Genomic DNA, 17,720 nt, shown 5'->3' on the forward strand with positions numbered 1-17,720 from the left:
TGGTGCAAGGATTTGAAATTGTCTACTTGCAGCCAGTCAGTGTGAAGAGAGGGACGCTGTTAACACTCGGCTGGAAGGAAGTGCAGTTTAGAGCAAAAATGTTACCGTTTAAATTGTCAACATGTTTTCAGTTGTGGGTTTGGGGACTTCGGGGCCCTCGCTGGGCTCCGGACCTGTTTTTGTTACAAGTAATTGATTCAATTATTGTTATAAGTGATGGAGCTAATTTAACTACTTTATATCAGAAGGTATTAGTTGAATTATATTTTACATTATCCATCTGAATCTGCAGAGTATTTAATAACTTAAGTTGTCAAATGAACATATTAGTATTTTTCTTCTGAAATGTAGTAAAGTCATAAAATAAAAACACTCATTGTACAGTTACCTCAAAATTGTACTGAAGTACAGTACTTGAGCGAATGTACTTTACTTTCCAACACTGTTTTTTGCAGGCTGTTTATTTGCTACAGACAGCCAAAGTAGAAACTAAGCAGACGCTAGCTGCAGCTATCTATCAACAGACTGTTTGTGTTTGGCCTCTGACTGACTCACATCTCCAGTTCATTCTTATTTTTTTTCATTGATTTTTCACAGTGTCTTCCCCCTCAATTCAACAATCAGAATCAGAAAGAGCTTTATCGCCAGGAAGTACTTTACACGAACGAGGACTTTGCTTTGATGATATAAATACATGTAGAAATGTACAAATATGGATATCTGTTTACGTCCACTGTGTGTTTACTATGTTCATTGCTAAGCACCAAAACACCAAAGCAAATTCCTTGTGTGTGTGTAAACGGGGAACTTGGCAATAAAGCTGATTCTGATTAGTTACGTCACGATACCAGAAATGTAATAGTCGATACAGATACCAGTGAAATTCCGCAATTCGATACCACGGGAGGAAAAAAAAAACAATAAATCCAATGTGCTTGGACATACATTCGTTCTTAATAAAAAAACATTTGAACATTACGAAGAGAGATTTCTATTTTGATAAACTAAAGTTACTGAATATAGAAATGGAAGGTGTTGCACTTTTAAGACCTAAACCCTAACCGCCCCTTAACGTGCCAGGCGGCTTGGACAGACATTTAGTTCTTTGCACCTCGAGTAGATCAAAACTGTGAAACGTCTGCCTGCATTAGCTCTCAGACATAAAACTGTGAGAAACCGAGGCTTTGACACGGAGCTATTGAAGGTATCAGACGATATTAAACTAACTTCACCACAGGTTCCAGACACAACGCTTACCGTTTCTCTTTTCGACAAGTCGAGGCGGCGCTGATGCTGCAGCTGCACTTGTCGAACATCTTCCACGTTTTAGTTCAGTTCAAAACAATATTGCCAAAGCTTAAAAGATCACCGGTACCTACGGTACTGTAGAAAAACGAGTACCTACACGGTTTACCGAAGTATTGGTTCTCATGACGTGCAAAATGCATTTGCAAACAATGGAAATGTAAAATACACGAGTAGGCCAAGGTTATATTCATTTCTCGCCCCTCGCCTGGAATCATGGCAGCGAAAGTCAAAACAAAATAACTAATAAAAAATGCAAAACTATAATTAAAGCTGCAAGCAGAATTGGGCGGGCCCTTACACCGTGACGCGCGTCGGGACGTGATGTGTCCACGGCGCAGAGGCCAGAGATGGGGAGAAAAAGAACGAATGTATGTTCAAGCACATTGGATTTATTGTTTTTTTTTTTTTTCTCCCGTGGTATCGAATTGTGGAATTTCACTGGTATCTGTATCGACTATTACATTTCTGGTATCGTGACGTCACTAATCAGAATCAGCTTTATCAACTTCACTGAATAGACATTTCTGACAATCAAACGACTGAAACTGATATATAGAGATAGATATGATTCTGTAAGTGACTGAATCATAGGTCACATTAAGTTAAGTTAACATCACTGACAGAAGTATAAATAACATTTTAGACTTTGAAGCTCAGATCTGTTGTGGTCCAAATGGGCAAAGCAGAGTGTCAAACACTTCAGTGCACAAGGAGCATCTGTTTTTCCAGAACAGAATTTGGGCTGAAAAAGCATTTTTTCAAAGTCAGAAACTCAAGGGAATAAATATTTACGTATGCAGACGGGTGTGTGTTTGTCTAGCCATGTTGAACCGCGCCAATCTGCTGCCCTGTGAGGTTAGAACAGTATATAACATCACTGCACACGGATCTGCTTCCTAATGCAGGCTGCGCCGCGAGAATCACTCTTCAAACTCTGAGACATTACACAGGGGAGTTTGCATCTTGCTCCGGCGACCCGTCGGCGCGCAGGGAATGTAAAGGAAAACACGTTAGTCTAGTTAGATGTGACAGACTCAAACGGCTGCGGCGTCTTTGATGTGCAGGAGTCAGGCGGTTTCTGTACGCCGCTTCACGGTGTTAATATAGGTTAATACGACGCCAAAACATAAAGGTATACAGCCGAGAATAAACATGACAGCAAGAAAGGAGGGAAACGCTGACGCACTTGTCCAAACGTGGCCTGACAAGAGGAGCGGAGCTGACAGGAGCACGAACACACACTCAGATACACATCTATACACACACACATATACATATATATGAATTCAGTATATGCACACACACACACTAAGAGCAGCGCTGAGAGGGAGTCTGTGTTGGTGTAACTGTGTGTTCCTGCGACAACACTTTCATTTCAGCTCTGACCCAAATAGACCCACATGGCTCTGTGTGTGTGTGTGTGCACGAAGAGGTTTTACTCGATCTGTGAGGTCTAGCAGCTTGAGGAAACATTTTATTTTTGGGTTCTGAGGTTAGAAACAAGATTTGTGTAAGATCAAGGTGAAGCGTTGATGAACACAATGCACTCGCACATGTAAATTCAGGGTTGAAGTGTGTGTGTGTGTGCGTGCACATCACTTAAAGGCGAACTATACGGCAATTTCCCAGCTGTGTACCTTTTTTTTTTTCTTTTTTTTTTTGTGAACAGTTCTTCTCTCACGATTGTTTCAAAAGGTTTTGACCCCGTCGGATTTCGGTTCACTGTTGATTTTAAATGGGATTTGTATTCAGGTGAGAAAGGCCACGCTATATACACACACACACACACACACGTATGCACGCACAGCAGATGGTAAGTGCGATTCTGCGCCGAGCCCGGTTCCTGAAAAACAGCACAGAGGTTTGAATGCAGTCTTTTGTGTACCCAAGACCTCAATAGCCTCGATACAATTGTGTAACGGACCTCCTTTCACAGAGATGGAGAAGCCGAACGACAGAAGGAAGGAGGGAGGGAGGGAGGAGAAAACTGAAGAATACGGGAGAGACATCGTGTCAGAGACGGAAGTGGAAAGAAAACTTGGAAAAAATAAAAGAGAGGGAGGGGGATAAAAATTGAGGATGGATTGAGAGCATTTGAGATAATTAGTGGCCGTCAGGACAAAAGGAGACAAAGGAAGGGAGAGAGCTGAAGACGCAGAGAAAGGGAAGATGGCCAAAAGTACGTGGACACCGAACATTGCACCCATGAGACTTGCGACGCTGTGGTCATTAATGTGCTGCTGGAACTGCTTCCACTCTTCTGGTTTCAGTCTTTCCACCAGATGTTGAACCTGCGGCGGGAAGTTGTTCCCATTCAGACACCAGAACATCAGTGAGGTCCAACACTGATGTTTGTGATCAAGTCTGGCTCACAGTCGACATTCCGGTTCATCCCAAAAGTGCTGGATGTGGTTCTCCCACAACAAACTGAGAAAACCATTTCTTTATGGAGCTGGCTTTGAAACAATGGCGCTCAACCTTTTTGTCAATGCTTATGGCCTTAGTGTGGACATACTGCAAGTTGTCAGCAATTAAGATTTCATAGTTTAGGGTGTTAGCATGCTAACATTGGCTAATTAGCACTAAACACGAAGTAAAGCTGAGGCTGATGTGATGTTGGTTGTTGTGCAGGTTTTTAGCATTGGACACACACTCAATGAAAAGTTAAGAGGATGCTAAAGTTGGTATCATCGTTAGGGTTTATCCTCTGGAGAACATGTGTGTCGGTACAAAATGTCATATTTCAGTCTGGATAAGTTGTGGACTGACCAAGCAACACCGCTAGTGTGGCTGACAAAAAGCAAAATCTGAAACAATAAACATGATTTTGTGTTTAAGAAGTATCTGGTGAACTCTCTGGTCTAAAGTATCATTGCATGCTGTTAAGCTAAAGTTTCCCTTCATCTGAACTGTAGAGCCTTGTCCGAAACCTTGAAGCAGGCCGAGACCCTGATAAACGTGTCCACATACTTCTGGCCGTATTGTGTAAGAGGGGGAAAGTCACAATGAACAGAGACAAAAGCAAAAAAAAAAGACTCACTTTGTCAGGAAAACTCTTCTTCAGAGTTCCTCAAAAAACTCCCAGTGTGTCAAAGCACAGCATTTTTTCTTCTGCTGTAAAATCAGCAGACGTTTGTCTCACCTGAGAAGGTGTTGTGTATAATTTTAACATGTTTAAATCATTAACACGTACAATTCAAAACACAGATGTCGCAGTCAGGCTTTTCCAAGAATAATACAGCTGCAGAAAACACTTAAGAGTACATTTAAAGTAAAGCAGATTAGGGGAATACAGCCTGACTCACAGCTTTAATTCCATGGTTTTCTATATATTTTTATTCATTCATTGAAAAACTGACCAAGAAAACTGACTTAAATTGCTCAATGTTTTCAGTCATAGCTGATGCCTTTCTTGCGTCTACGTCTGATCAGTGTAACCACATCGCTTTATGTTATAAAAGAGGAAGACGACTTTTTGCTTTAACTGTGAAAAGAAAGCGTGTGGAAGGAGTGAACATCTGATGCTTGTATTGTTTAAGGGAGAAGTAACCAACATGTTAATTTTTTTTCAGGGAGAATGAAAGCAAAGAAAACTAATTGTCACTTTTCCTGTTTTGGGTAAAGTATAAAAATCTGTGTGTCACGGCAGGGAAAAAAAAAAAGAAAGCCAGTGAGCTGAAATGAAAGGTTTGAGAATGAGGGCAGAGAGAGAGAGAGAGAGAGAGAGAGAGAGAGAGATCAGGTTATAAGAAGGGAGGGAAGAGTTGGAGGGTGTAAAAGAGCAAGTGATGAAAAAGGAGAGAGGGTAGACGAGAGGATGGAGAGAGAAAACTGAGCAGAGGGAGAAGCGATGAAGCGAGACGAGAAATAAAAAGAATACTAAAAGAGGAGACACTGTTTCTCCAAGTGTTTCGGGCCTTTACACGCCGTCCTATATTCAGGTCAGACGTGTGTGTGTTAGTGTATATACAGAACGGGGGAGAGGTTATCGCCGTCGTCCTCGGCTGCAGAAATTAAACCGTGATCCGGTGAAGGCTGAACAGATATGTCGGCTTCTACGCTTTATGAATTTAGATGACCGACGGGAAGCAGGAAGTCGAGACTGAAACCATATCTACGCCTATTTGCGTCTGAAACGAGCAAAAAGTTTTCCTTTTTCTAGAACAAAGGCCGTAATAAACAGTTATTTCAGCTATATTGTACAATAAGCCGTGCAGTTATCAAAAAATAACCTACGAGGTAACGACCAGATTCAGATCTCTGCTGTCCTTCTAAATGTGCTAAAGACCTTTTTACTTTCTGATTTAAACAGTTTTTTATTAGTCTGTATAATTATAATCTGGTAAGACTTTAAACACTTGATTTGAGAAATTGGGTTAATGAAAATAAGCATTTTACGTTTGACTCGGCTAAGCAAGTCCAAATCCTTGGTATCATTAGGGTTGCGTAGTGCCAATACATTTTACAAAAGCTAATTCTGTTTCTCTTAAAATCTGTATGTTTATGAATTTATAAAGCTGCAGGATATGTGTGAACTGTTTTTACTTGATGTGTCTTCACCTCGCCTGCAGCTAATGGTGTGTTCACATACAACGGCAAGTGAACTTTCGTCTCCCGTTGTGAGTTTGACCGCTGGACCCAAGACCCAAAATAAACTTTTTGTTGTGATTTAAAATGCAATAAACGGATCAAAATAAGGCCGAAATAACTACATCACAATGCCAATTTGTAAAACGTCTGAATTCATCCGTTGTCAGGTCTGTCTGCAAACAACTTTTAAAATGCTCGTTTTTTAAATGGCGTTCAGCTCGACACATTTTCTGAATGTAGTTCAACTTCCACGCTTTCTCCAAGCAACTTCCTGTTGTGTCCGGTCTCTGTACAAATATGAAGCAGTATCGCAAAGCTCTGGGCGCCACTGACGGCTACAATAACGACAGCAGACATGTTGAGAAGCGCGAGTGAAGATAAATTAATCCCAAAAATTAGAATAAAGTTAATAAAAAAAAAAAAAAAGGATCTCTAAGCTGCTTCTGCCAGTAAACGTGTCCGGATCAGAGCAGAATGCTGTCCGACACCGGTTATTTCATTTGTCGAGAAGCTCCGGCGCCGCCCACAGCTCCCCCGTCACTCAGCAGCTGGGTGATGTCTAGCGCCACCCACAGGACACAGGTAGTTACGTTTAAGTCCTTCGTGACCAGTTCAAAATGCGCCATAATTCAGGGCGCGTCTCCCCATCTCTGGCCTCTGCGCCGTGGACACATCACGTCCCGACGCGCGTCACAGTGTAAGGGCCCGCCCAATTCTCCTTGCAGCTTTAATTGTAGTTTTGCATTTTTTATTGGTTAATTTGTTTTGACTTTCGCTGCCATGATTCCAGGCGAGGGGCGAGAAATGAATATAACCTTGGCCTACTCGTGTATTTTACATTTCCATTGTTTGCAAATGCACTTTGCAATCTGTCCAAACACACCTTTACCTTCAGTCGAGCATCAATCTAAAATATATTTTAAAGAGGTCATATTATGCTCAGCCCTGCGATGGACTGGCGACCTGTCCAGGGTGTACCCCGCCTTTCGCCCGATGTCAGCTTGGATTGGCTCCAGCCCCCGCGACCCTGTGTGCAGGATAAGCGGTTGATGATGGATGGATATTATGCTCATTTTCAGGTTAAAATCTTTTCACCCTCTGTGTTGAACAATTCATTTTAGCTATGGAGTGATACATCTTGTATTTACAAGATCTCTGTTGGGAGTTGCACATGTGCAGTTCCTAGTTAAGGACTACTAGCCAATCAGAAGCAGAGTAGGTTGGGTCATGAGAAGCCGATAAACACGGCTTCAGTTCAGCTGTACATGTTGCCGACCAGCTTAGCAACATGGACTGGAGCGAGAGTACATTTTGCTGTGTCGTCACAGGGATGAAAAGGAAGCGGTTGGACTACAAACGAGCTGTTTTCAGTTCAGAGCAGAGTTTTCTGTGGGAGATGGGAACTCCCTTTGGGCTTTTTCACTTTGCAAACCTGTTACATGCACCAAAAAAGGTTTATAACTCAATAAAGGAGAGGGAACAAGCCAAAAAGCATAATAACTTCTTTAAAGTTGCTCTAAATATGGGTGACTGACTAAAAAATAAAGATTTAAATGAGGACATTCCTGATATAGTCCGTCAGTGATGGACATAGATTTCGAGGACATTTAAAAGTCATTCCACTCATCTTCCAGGGATTTCCAGGCTTCAAACACTAGTTTACATGAGACAATTCATTTATATCTTGCGCTGTAGCTGCACTCTAGTTTTTATTCTACTTTTTGATTTCTCTTCTATTTTAGCATATTGTTAATCTTTTATTCAGTTTTTTTCCAATCCTTTTTTATATAATTTTCTTTCTTTTACATCTTTACTAAATGTCTTTCAGACCTAATGTATGTACGAGTTAGAGTGGGAATATATGTCACGACTGGGAATGCGGAGAATTGCATGTACATTTAGTAATTTGGTAGTCATTTTTATCCCCCCCCCAAAAAAAATTAAAAGAAGGCTTTTATAATCCCTAGAACTGCTGCAATGACAGATGTGGTGAGTGGGGATCGATCCCGGGTCTCCCACACCAAAGGAAAGGGCATTAATCACTACGGATCCCACCTTCCCAACCCTCGAACACATACACATACTCACCTTGCGCCTGTGTACATACTTAAAAATGACAGTATGTTCAAGTTAGTATGTATGTGCATGACAGTACGTATGTGCGAATCAGTAATTATGGCCTAGGCGGCTTCTCATACCTACGGTATGTAAAGCACTGTGAATTACAATTTTGTTGAAAGATACCGCATGTAGTTTGTTCATTGAATCAAGCGGTCCGTGATGAAGGAGTCACTCTGAACACGTTTCTATTTAAAGCTGTGGTGTAGAAGCAGCATATGTGGGGTCACCTGAGGACACCCAGCCGGCCGCTCGCTCGCTCGCTCGCTCGTGTTCAGGGACGGTATTTTTCTTAGCGAAGGATCAGAGTATGTTTGTGCGCTCATGTGTGGCTCTCCGCCTGCATTCACGCATACGTGTTCGTGTGGGTGGTGTGTTTACTGATGCACTGACCTGAAAGGCCGAGGTGGTGAGCGGATGGTTTTTAGAGCCTGTGGACAAGCAGGAGTGACGGGGGGGTGTGTGTATATATAAGTCTCCTCTGACCAGGTGACTCACCGGCTGAGGTTATTTATTTGTTTTATTGTTTTCAGGACGGTCATATAGCCACTGCGAGAGCACACGTGCCGGCCAGCCGTGTGTTTGCCCGCTCAAACGTGAGAGCATTGGACTGCGTGAGCCAGTGTGTACATTCAGCTGACTGCCTGGTATCCTGGGAAGACCCGCCGCACACAGGCCGGGTTTCCACCGCGTCACACATCTACTGTGTTAGTGGAGATAAAGAGATCACTTCTGCAGACTGTCCCTCCTTGTCACATATGAGGAGTCCTCACTTTAACCTTTTTAGCCGTGACTCTGTTCACACTGCAGCTGAAGATTTTTGTGCACAAAGTAAATCCTGTTTTTAAACATACAAGTGAACATGAATGAAAATGTACCTACAGAACATGCATTGCAGCCATCTAATAAAATTTTAATGGCGATTGAAGCAAATGTTTGTGAGTGGGAGGAGCTACATGTTGTTAATCTGTGTTTGCAAGAGACAAAGAGCAACGTCGAGCCGATTCAGCAGTTAACATGGAACTGCAATTAAGCGCATCCCATTTATAAATACAGCCGAGACAAATACAGTAGTTAAACGAGCCAATAAAAACTTCAATTATCTCTTCAATTATCTTTTGTCGCCAGGACAACACGAGATAACAACGGAAAGTGAAATAACCAATTTGGTTGGTCTTTGTGAGACTCGGGAGGACAAATATGAAAAGTGGCATCTTCTGTTACTGAAGTGTGGTGTTCGGGGATTCATCAGGCCAAATTGCTCATGATGCCATTGGTGGGTGAATGTGTATTTCTGTTTCTAGTGCCTCTGCCTCAGTGTGTGAATGTGATGTAGTGTAAAAAGCATGCTGAGCCAATCAGAGGCCGAGTAGGGTCGGTCCTGCAGATTTTGTTGTGTGTTGTACCGTAATGTAACATGTAAGATGTTGTCTGGGTATTTGTATGTGCAGAGATTTGATCAGGAAGCTCGTCTGTGTGAACGCAGCCTGCCAGAGGTCTTGCGAGGACACGGCGGTCCAGCCAACCAATCTGTCAGAGCTGAGGCATCTGAGACAGGCGGCCATTAGTTCATTTAGGGGGGGTGGTTGGTGGTGGTGGTGGTGGGTGGGCGGGCAGGCAGGCCGGACTTACATGGCAAATGTTCTCATGTTAAAGGGATTATCACAGAACAGAGGAGGGGAAGCACCACAGACTGACATTTCATCCGCTGGCAGAGCAGCCTGCAGGGACTATATCTCACTGCGGCGGGACACGAACACCTTCCTGAAATGGCACGCAGTGTTTAAAAAAAATAATAATAAAAAAAGAGAAGTTGAAAGGTCGCGGCCCTCAGTCAGCGCCATAAATCAAGCATGTAAACTTTAAAATCCAGGGAGGAGAAAACACAAAAAGCTACTGTGACGTGGCTGTGAGCCGACAGCGGTGAATTATTTATTCTCATGTTGGAGGGATTATCAGCAAACTGAGGAGGAGGAGAGCTGGAGCACTCTGACAGTTAATAGAAGGCTGGAGAATCGTGTTGTGGAGCGATGGAGGAGAGAAATGCGCTCGTTTTCTCCCTTTTTTCCGACTGAATAGATATAATGAGAGGTGTGATGACTGTCAGAAGGTTGCCAGCCAGCGTGTTGCCGTGAATAATGACATCTTGCTTTTTTACCTAAGAGAGAGCCACCTTTTGGGTTTAAAAAAATAAAGACTTATGGCAGCTGGTTGCTAAAACAGTGATGTCATTCTAAAACACAGTTGTGTGTTTTGGAAAAGGCCCATAAAAAGTTAAATCTGACACAATAAAACACATCCGACCCCTAAAGAAGAAGCTCCTCGTGCATCGGTTCTCCAGTCGCAGACATGCAATACCACTTGATGTATCACGTTTACATGACGGCAGCGGGGAGAGATTTCATTACACAGTGAGGTTGACGGGTCACGGTGCAGACAGTGAACGCTGCTGAAGTGAAGTTACACAGACAGTGAATGCAACACAAGTCAGCTACAGTACTTTTCTCACATTGTACCTGATCATTTGTAAAAGAACTTGTTCAAGGGATTTGTTGTCTTCATTTGTGATTTTCTTAAATGTATTTCTTAAGTTCATAGTTTAAGTTTTTGAGGTTCAGACAGCTGCAGAGCCGTCTCTCAACATATTTTGTCAGCGTTTGGTCAGATTTTTCATGCTCCGCAGATGATGAATCCTAATCATTTTTCACTTTTACTCCCGCACCAGTCTGGTAACAGATCTCTGAATCGCTGCCTTTGTCTCTTCATTTGCTCAGAAATTCACTGACTGCTGAAAAACCAAAAAAACAATCAGTTTTGTGGGGTGCTAATTAGCAGAGTTTCAGGAGCGGGACCACACATCAACCACGTAATCGGCAGCATTTCCTAACTCCTCCCCTTTGCTCTCCCTCCCTCCCTTTTCTCTGTCCTGCCTCCTGATCTCCTCCTCCTTCTTCTTCATGGGTTTATAAGCGGGTCCTTCGTGCCCGGGTGCTACGGCGGATTTCCCTATCGTAGCTTCCCCACAACGCTTTTGAATGTCTCTTCGGCAAACGCAAGCCTCGTACATCTTTCTGTTTCGATCATCAATAAATCATTTAATCGTACCTGTTAATTGTGTGGTCCTTGCTAGTGAAAGGCAAGATTAAGAATGAGATATCTTCCTGCGTCAGAGCCAGAAAAATAGCCAGAAAAACAGGCGTGTGGATGTTTGCAGCTGTCCAGGTTGTTTTTGACTAACGGAAATGCCTCTAACATTAGCTTTTCTTCAGATGACATTACGAATGTTAAACTAAAAATCAGCTTTTCTTCAGCCGACATTACGAATGTTAAACTAAAAATCAGCTTTTCTTCAGCCGACATTACGAACGTTAAACTAAAAATCGTCTTGTTTCAGTAAATATAACGAACGTTAAACTAAAAATCGTCTTGTTTCAGTAAATAACAAATTTAACTGAAAATCGGCTTGTTTCAGCCGACATTACGAACGTTAAACTAAAAATCGTCTTGTTTCAGTAAATATAACGAATGTTAAACTAAAAATCGGCTTTTCTTCAGCCGACATAACTGACATTCAACTGAAAATCGGCTTTTCTTCAACAGAGTCTTTTTTTAAGTCCCAGAAAGATTGTTATAGCTTTAACGTATAGAAAGTAGTTTATGTAACTTAACTTTTTCGGTATCCAATTAAAAACTGTACGTGTTTACAGCAGCGACTCTTAGCTTTTGGAATTTTTTGGTGTTTATTTTTCAGGCGTTGGCGTTCAAGTGTTTAAAATGTAAATGCAAAAAAATTGCATCATTTTTCCTGTGTTTAATTAGATTTTATACTGTGTTTCAGTTTTTTGGTTAGACCAATGTAATGTGAAACTAATGTGCTCTAATACAAGAGCTTTACAAAGTTTTCTTTACAAGTTTTATTTCAAACTGAAGATTAGCAGAGTGTTGCATTATTTTTACCAGGTGTACCTGATGATAAACTGCCAGCTAAATGTATATCTGGTACTCAATAATTATTCATTATTTTTACTTAGAGTTCTCCTGAAAACTTACTGTTTGTAGCTCTAAATGGCAACTTTATAGAGACCTTTGTACTTAAATTGACTTTATTTTCTTTAGTATACCTGCTCCCACAGGAATACTATCAGTATTATTGTTATACACACGTAAGGACCTATAGTGTTTCAGTTTGCAGCAGCCCTGAAGCCTGCTGGACTACATTTTTATTTTCTCATATTTCCCTGTGCACCGGACAGTTTTGCTGTGACAGTTGAATAGTTTCGGTCCATCTATCTCTTGGTCGTCATAATAGAAACGAATGGATGAATGCATGAATAAACTGCCAGAAAAGCTGCATATAAAAAGCTATGCGTTGGTACTGCGGTCTGGGTTTGCGTGCAGCCAGTCACACAGGCGTTTGGGTATGTAGGCCGACGCAGCGAGCATGCAGGGACCGCGGGCACAAACTGCAGACGCATGGGAGGAGGAGGAGGAGGAGGGGGGAGGAGGCGTATAGGAAGAGAGAGAGAGAGAGGGGAGGGTATAGGAAGAAAAAGAGAAGGGAGGAGAGGGAGGGAGGGATGACGTGAAGAGAGGAGAGTTGTCCTCAGAATGACCCACACCAGCACCAGACAGCCTCGGCCTCCCTCTCTCTCTCTCTCTCTGTCTATATATCTCTATGCTTGCTCGCTCTTTGCTGCGTAATCGGCTGAAAAGGGGAGGGGGGGGAGAAAAGCAGGCCGGGACGCCTGCACTCTTAAAAACCCTCTCATGCAAAGGTTCTGTAAGGAACCCCCGAGTTCAGTCCAAAAATTAAAATAACATTAACCACAAAAGGAAAATATAAAATACAAACAGAAGAACGTACAACTTTTTATTTTATTTGACTTGTAAACTTGTTTTATAGTTTATCACTTTATTTAGATATTAGATGCTTGAATATTCACTCGTTTGTATGAAGCACATTTTCGATTCGCGCATGAAAACTTTATAAGTGCAAAGGAGAGAATAAACTATGACGTATATAAAGCATGTGACTGAAAACATCAGCCGTGTGTGGAGCGATGAGTTTGTAACCTTCCTCACATTAATAATAATAAAATATCAGATTTCATCATGTTCTCCATGTGGTTTCCCAACGCTTGAGCTCTTTTAATGATGTCATCTTGTCGCGTCCTTCTTCTGCGATGATATAATGGCAGAAATTGGCTGTTGTGGAAGCGTGTCTTGTGCTTTTTCTACAAGTAGTAAATTTACTGAGTTAGATGTAAAAATCTTACGGCTCTACACGCTGTCGCTGCCTCTCTGGTGCCCGACGTCCCTGCAGCTCACCTGAACCCGCCACGTCTTCATTGTCCCCGGAGTCAGAGTCCTGGTTAGAGGCGCTGTAAATCACCTCGACACTAGTATTCCCTTTCGTCAAACTTGCCTCCGTCGGTCTCTGAGGTTGTGTTTGGTCCCGGTCCAGTTCTGATGCTCATTCCAGACTCCAGTTAGCTGCATGGCTAACTCCGCCGGACCTTAAGTTCCATGTGACTATGTTTGTGTCCATGTGACTAATTGGGGCCACTTTTTTGAAATTGGACCAGTTTTGGTGTTTTTACCTGTTGTTGTGTTTTTTTTTAACCAACCGAAGCAGCAGAACACAGACTCCTGTGTTCTGGGAGGCAGTTTTTCGAGTCTGGTGATTTAAAAAAATGTTACAGACACAAAAACATGAAAGAAATAGTGTCCAGGTTAAAAAAAATACAGAACTTAGCCTTTTAGTAAGTAGAAGTACTGCACTTAAGTACAAACTTGAGGCATCTTGAGTTTTTATTTTTAACTTAACTAACTTAAGTTACTTTGCAGATTTAGATTAATAATTCAAAACATAACAAACAAATTAAGATTTATTGTTTTAAGACTTTTTTTTTTTATGCTAATACATTTAAATGCAGGGTTAATTATTTGTGACAGTATTTCTACACTGTGATATTGCTATTTTGGCTCAAGTTAAATATCAGAGTACTTCTTCTGTCTGTACCAAGAAATACAGTAGAACCTAAAAAGGTTCTGCACAGAACCACTTAGTTTGAAAGTGTGCTGCCAAGATGGAGAGTGTGGGTTTTTGAGTGTGTGTGAAGCATTAAACACGAGATTTAGTCCTCATCAGCCCGCCATATAGATTCTCTCACACACACACTGCTGTGTACACGTGTGTGTCAGTAAAAGTAGGTCAGTAGTGAAAGGGTTCTCTGCTGTCCTCGCACGGCCTCTGTTCGGCCCGTCACACCGCTCGTGTCGACTCTAATTTTCTCTTCCTCGTCCTCGCCCTCCTCTTCCTCCCCCACTCCTCCCTTTCTCTCTGCTCTGATTAGGAGGGGAGCAGTTCCCACCCCTGGTTCAGACGGGTCTTCTACAGGTTAACTCTTCGGTTGCCGCCTCTGACTTTTATCTCCTGCGAGGCCGGCGGTCTGCTCGTGTTTTCACAGAGGCCCCTGCCAGACCATTTGCGGCATGTAACTGGTGTTTTCGAGGGAGACCCGATGCCACAAAATGGGGCAGAGCTCTGTGTTGTTAAAGGACGTGGATGAAGCTTTTTTCCCCCTGATTCATCCGCCAACGGAGGCAACAAAAGAGGAGACATTTGGGGGTAAAAAAAAACAAAAACCTCATGGGTTTTCCAGCCAGTGAACTTCCAGGAAGGCTGGATAATGCCCAGCAGATCTGTGAACAAATGGTGTATTACCTAACCCCAACCAGCTTTACATGATTTACAGTAGAGTCAGGAGAGGCGGGTGTTTGAGCTCACACTGCCATCTGCTGGGAAAAAGAAGCAACAAGAAGACATATACCCCCCCCCCGCCCTTTATTTCACCACACAGACGTGCCAAAACGCCCCAACATGGCTCCCGAAAACGTCTCTGCCAACCTCACGGACAGATTCCCCTGAAATCAGGACTGGGTTTTAAGATAAAAGAAGTCCCCTACATGTAAAGCTCAGTTGGTAATATGGTGAAGTATGTGAAGGAGAACGGTATGTGCCCTGGACTGGTTAGACTGGTTTCTATGGTGCTGCTGGTTTCTATGGCATTTCACCAGGCGCACTTGGCGATGGCGCCGAATGATTAAGGCGGGTCACCAAGGATGAAAAATACTGGCTCAGTGTGGGAATGGAGATTAAAGGAACGACGCAGCTGTGTACCAGGAAATAAACCGTAGAGGCAAAGAGAAAGATGTTGAAAACAGGAAGACGGTTTAAAAGAACAGGGTTTTTTTAACGTTTTAGAACGAGTACAAAACCTTTTAAACTGCTGTACATGTGGCATATTCGGCAAATGTGATGCAGCAGGAGAGCAGAATTCAACTTCTAAAATCTCCATTTACACACAGTATAAAGGTCAAAGGTCAGCTCAACTTCCTTCCACAAGTGAGGATGAATATATAATATTGATGCATGAAAGCAGAGTAAAATTAAAATACTCAAAAACCTCAAATTGTACTCAGTAAAATACTGGATTAATGTACTTTTTAATATGTAAAAGTAGGAAAAGCGTAAAATTTTCAAATGAGTCTTTGAAACAAAATAAAACCATCTGAATCAAACCCGTTACTCCGCTGATAGTTTACATTCCACCGCTAAATTAGACGGTATAAAGTGTTCATGTATTTTAGCAGCACAGAGTTAAAAGTAAATGTACTTGGGTGGTGATGGCGCAGTGGATAAGACACATGCCCTGGGTTCCGTTCCCGCTGTGACGCGTCCACCATTGTGTCCCTGAGCAAGACACTTAACCCCTAGTTGCTCCAGAGGCGTGCGACCTCTGATAAATAGCACTTGTAAGTCGCTTTGTGAATGTGTGTGCAAAGTTTAGTTGAGTTTTCGAGCATCCTTGGCCTCTTAGAAACCGCTTCCTGTTTCACGGGCGAATAATACCTCCAATGAAAACCGACAGGCTTTATTTAATTTAATGAAAACAAGATTCATCACCAATGAAAAGGTTCCTTTTGTTTTCTAACTTTTGTAATCTGAAATCACATTTTGTTATGTACACCAGTTATCTAAGTGTTACATCTACACTTTTTCTTCTAAACACAACAGTGAATTTCTCCTCTGCGGACTCCGACCTTTGTATTGAGCATCGGGGTGATTATGTGTTGTTTACTGTCAGTGTGTTACAGATTCATTCAGCAGATTAGATTCTGACATTTTTGATGTTTGGAGCTGAAAACTTGTTGATGTTCGTGGCTTTTTAGTTCAGGTGTCAAACAGGAAGTCAGAGCAGCGTCTTAACTCTGTTCCTGTTTGTCGCACTGCTTTCAGATGAGCACAGAGACAGATTAACACTTTTAAACCCTTTTTATTTAACAATAGAAGTTCTTAAATGTTGGCTAAAACCAAGCAGCCCTTGGTGAACTGATGACTGAACGGTATGATTTATGTTTTATTGTTATGTTATCAGTGGTGGAAGAATCAAAAGTCTTCTCAGCAAAATGTACTTAAAAGTATCAAAAGGTAAGCAGTAATAATTGGTTAAATATTTTGATAATTGATTAAATGTTTTTTAAGCACACATGCCAAAAAAATCGGCCTTAAACATGAAGATTTCCTGCTTTTCTCTGATTTCTATGATCGTAAGCTGAATATATCAACTTTGAGAACGATGATGTGACATTTTTCTGACATTTTATCGACTAAATGACTTACAGATTAGTCAAAAATGAAAGTAATTGATAGTTGCCGCCCCAATTTAATAAAAAAAAATGTATACAAAGTGCTGGAAAAAGGTAAATTATTTATTTTTTTACCAAATGTTCAGCTTTATGTCACTGTCAAATAAATGTATTGGGGCAAAATGTAAAATACTTCCCTCTAAAGTGTAGACATTAAATCATTTGAAGTGATCAGTCAGTTGATTGAAATTAAGCGGCAACAAGTTCTGATCGTTGTAAATCGCCGTCTTTCAAGCAAAAACACCAAATATTCTCTGGTTCCAGCTTCTTAAATGTGAAGATCTTTGTTTTATTTCATTTATGAACTGAATATTTTTAGGAGTTTGTCCGACCGACTGTTGGTCGGACAATGCAGGACAAATTTAGACATTTTCACAATCAATACAAATGTAAAAAAAACTCCAAATAAACAGCCAGGGCTTTTAATTTGTATCAATTAAAGGTCTTTCATTCCTTTTTGTTTATTTTAACCAGAATGGATATTAGTTGAATAAAAAATAAGGCTTGTTTACCTTACCGGTAAATCTGAATTGTGGCGAATCCACCCGATCTAACGATGTGTAGCATATTAAAAGTTTAAATATAAATATTTGTATGTGTGATCGAAGCAGCTTAGCACTGTCTCCAAAGAACTATAAAAACTAGACCAGGTGTCTAATTAGGACCTGCGTTTAATTGTCAAAACGTGTATCCACACTAGGCCAGTTAAAGGGACAGGACAAGGTTTTTAATTGAGGTTTTATGGTATTTAAAATATTGACTTTTTCCTGTATTTCCTTGATCATTCAATCATTTTGTCCATAACATTTAAGGAAACTTTGAAAAAGTGTTACCTAATTTCCAGAACCAAAAATATTCTTTTGATGAACTAATTTCTTTTAATATAAAATAGCATAAAAAAAAGACCATAATTGCACTTAAGTTCAGTGCTTGACTAAATGTACTTAGTTACTCTCGACAAGCATGAAGATTAAAATGAGTCTGAATCCAAC

Source organism: Micropterus salmoides, unplaced genomic scaffold (assembly GCF_014851395.1).
Source record: "Micropterus salmoides isolate LMB-PRFRI ecotype aquatic unplaced genomic scaffold, ASM1485139v1 Ms_hic_scaffold_17, whole genome shotgun sequence".
NCBI lineage: Eukaryota > Metazoa > Chordata > Actinopteri > Centrarchiformes > Centrarchidae > Micropterus > Micropterus salmoides.